This window comes from Chamaea fasciata, unplaced genomic scaffold, assembly GCF_029207755.1.
Source record: "Chamaea fasciata isolate MVZ Bird 193981 ecotype frontalis unplaced genomic scaffold, bChaFas1.0.hap1 SCAF_2, whole genome shotgun sequence".
In the NCBI taxonomy this organism is placed as follows: Eukaryota; Metazoa; Chordata; class Aves; order Passeriformes; family Sylviidae; genus Chamaea; species Chamaea fasciata.
The window spans coordinates 85,737,029-85,740,667 of NW_027094087.1; positions in this window are offsets into that span (position 1 = coordinate 85,737,029).

Genomic DNA, 3,639 nt, shown 5'->3' on the forward strand with positions numbered 1-3,639 from the left:
GCAGCACAGCCAGCTGCCTTTTTGCCTGAGCAAGAGCCAAGAGGTGAGTGGAGGTAAGAGAAGATAGGGTGACAAGTCACCTGGTGTTCCTGTTAGATGTTATGCAATGAGGGCAGCTGGGTAACCAGTGGTAACCAAAATAAGGGTTTTGTGTGCATGCTGTATGACATGGCTCAACCCCAGACAGCAATGAAGCACCACGCAGCCACTCACTGCCTTCTCTCTGGTGGGATGGGGTGAGAATCAGGAGGGTAGAAGCGGGAAAACTTGGGGGTTCAGATAAAGACAGTTTAATAGGTAAAGCAAAGGCCATGCACATCAGCAAAGTGAAGGAAGGAATTCAATCACCCCTTCCCACAGACAAGCAGGTGTTCAGTCAGCTCTAGAAAAGCAAGGCCCTGTGACACATAATAGTGACTTGGGAAGACAAATGCTATCACTCTGAACCTCCCCCCTTCTCCTTCTTCCCTCAGCTTTATATCCTGAGTCCATAGGGTGTAGGATATCGCTTTGGTCAGTTGGGGTCAGCTGTTCTGGCTGTGTCCCCTTCCAGCCCCTTGTGCACCCTGAGCCTGTCCATTGGTGGGGTGGGTGAGGAGCAGAAAAGGCCTTGACTCTGTGTAAGCACAGATCAGCAACAGTTAAAACATCTGTGCTGTCAACACTGTTTCCAGCACAAATCCAAAACTCAGCCCCGAATGAGCTACTGCAAAGAAAAGCAACTCTATCCTAGCCAAAGTCAGCATACCATAACAACGGCTACACACAACTCCATGACCTCCTGCACCATCCAGGAGGAGCTGGAGTGAGTGATGGAGTGCCGTGAGTCAGGCTGGGATGTCAATGAGGCGGCATAGCAAAAACAGCCAAGTTCTGGCTTCTTTTCAGGCTCCCTCTGGTCCCCTCTGTACTCTCGAGCTCCTTTGTATTCCAGTAGAGGAAAGAGAAAGATAGACAGAAAAGGTCTAGGCAAAGAAGAACAGGAAAACTCAGCAAAGGGCTGCTAGACTTAGAAGATTTCAGAAGGAAAGCATTTGGATGGGCCACAGAATAATAGAATCTTTTAGGCTGGAGTTCAACCTTAAGGTCAACATGTCTAACTCTTACCCCAGCACTGCCAAGTTCACCACTAAACCATGTCCCTAAGTACCACATCTGCTGGTCTTTCAAAAACCTCCAGGGATGGCAGCCCTATCACCTCCCTGAGCAGCCCGTTTCAATGCTTGACAACCCTTGTGGTGAAGAAATTTTTCCTAATATAAACCTCCCTTGATGTAAAACTGAGGCTGCTTTTTCTTGTGCTATTGCTCATTACCTGTGAGAAGATGCCAACCCCCCACCTCACCACAAGTTCCTTTTGGGTAGTTGTAGAGAGAAAGTAGAGGGAGAGTAGAGCTGAAGAGGTTCCTCTGAGCCTCCCTTTCTCCAGGCTAAACACCACCACTCCCTCAGCTGCCCTTCATAGGACTATTCTCTTGATAAAGCTAAGTCATTCAGACTTATACCAGTGAAGGATGACCTTGAGAAATTACAGAAGGGATCTAAGTGAGACACTAAGCCTGAGGTCTCTGGTCGGACAAAGCTCTAGCAGTACAGCAGAAGTGGAAAAGAGATCACTGGCTTGGAGGAACAATTCCTTTCCTTGCTCAGCTGCTGGTGCCTCCTGTTGGTGCCCCTTAATTTCCTCGATTGCAAGATATTATGTTAAGGCCACCTGCCCATGTCTTCTTCCGAAAATCTGCCTTCATAGTCCATCCTCGCCCATCTGAGCCCTAGAAGCCCCTATTGTTTGCCTCCAATATTCCAATGCAAGAGCTAGGGAGTGCAAAGGGAAGCTAGTAAGATCCTAGTCCAAAATGAAAAGCAGTCCTTTAGTCCTTTACACACCCTCCAGTCAGCCTGTGGACATCCTTGCCAAAAAAGTCTGTGGGTTCAAAATGGTGCCATAAAAAATAAAGGTGTGAGATGAACTGAAGGCTCTGAAACACACAGACATCACATCTGGCTTACAAAGTCTCTTCAGGGCTAGAGACTCAGAGATGAAGTATTAGTATTTCCCTGGAGTCCAGATAATGTTACACCCTCTTCCTCCCCACCTCCTCAAATTTGTCCAAATTCAGGAACCATTCCCAACAGGTAGTTTGTGTGAAGCTTGCGTGTTTTGGGTGGGAAAGAGGATTTCACACTGCGGACACACACATCTTTTCTGTGCCAAGCAGTGCCTGTGCCAGAGAACAATCTCACATGCAGCTGATGAAGAGAGGCAGAGCCAAAAACGTCCCCGCTTTCCCCGCATTCCTCCTTCCACGTGGAATGAATGGAGGCGAAGCAGCAGCACCACTGGCTAATCCTGCCCCAGCCCGGCGCTCCCCTCCCGCCGGTGGGTTTTGATTTGCAGCGCTGTGCCTCGGTTCCTGCCCAGGCCGTGCATGTCGGACGTGAGCCCTGCGCTCCTGTTCCAGGACCAGCTCCAAACCAATACGTGCTTGCAAGCAAACCCACTCCCCACTCCGGGACAGATGACTCAAGCAAGAACTCAGAAATAATATTTAACTCCTCTGTGCCAAGAGATTTTCCAGCAGCAGGCACAGAAGGAACAGAGTGCTGAGCAACAGGCAAACTGCAGCAGCTGTCTGTCTAAAGGGGAACAGATATTGCTGCTAAAAAAAGGATATAAACCCAGGCTGTCTTACAACTGGAAGAACATCAACTCTTACCGATGCTTACTACTCTCAAAAATAAAATGAAGAAGGCTCTGCACTGTAGAATTAGCACATACTGAAAATATTTGAAAAGATCTGGCCAAAGCCAGCACTTAGAGTCAATGGCTGCAAAGTAAACAAGAAAATTACTTTCTTGAAAGCACCATCTGGTGAGGAGGCACCTTCGTGGAACAAGAAGCTCGTGATTCAGATAAAGAGTTCTGAACACAACGTTGTAACTGTCTACACAGCAAACAAAACACTTCAGTGTGTCAAGAGTGGGAGGCTTTTTTTTTTTTTTTCCAGTTCCTTTATTTAGGAAAGTGTGATCGATTTGGGCCTCTCTAAGCAATACACAACATACCAGAAATAACAGAAGCTCGGAGTCTAGACAAAACAATGCAAAAATAAGGAAAAATGGAAGATCTTTATGCACAATTAATCTGAGGAATGTGTTGATACACTGTGGTACCGAGGTAACAATATTGCAGAATTATAGAAGGAAACAGTTGTTTTTTATGAATGCCATGATTATGCCGCATTACTTCCTCAAACTCAGAGCCTCCCTGAAATTCTATATATAAATTTGGAAAAGAAAATATTTTCCAGGATACATAGAAGACTCAAATTGAGGGACTTGGGAGAAACATCCTGCCAGATTCTTTTCATTTTTCCTACTCAAGCATTTCTTGTACTTTTTAAGTGCCTGCTATATTCCATAATGAGAAAAAACATTAGACAACTTGGAAGAGGATTCAATTCTTATAGAGGATTTACTCTGCCTGCGTGTGAATGAGCTAAATCTTGAGCTTTGTAGGTAAACCTGGTGTGGAGACAGAGTTGATTCATAACAACAGAGAGCAAGGGAGAATAGAAACTTACTCTAAAAAAATTTCCTATTTTCCAGTTTTTCCCCAAATAACACATAAGGTTTGGG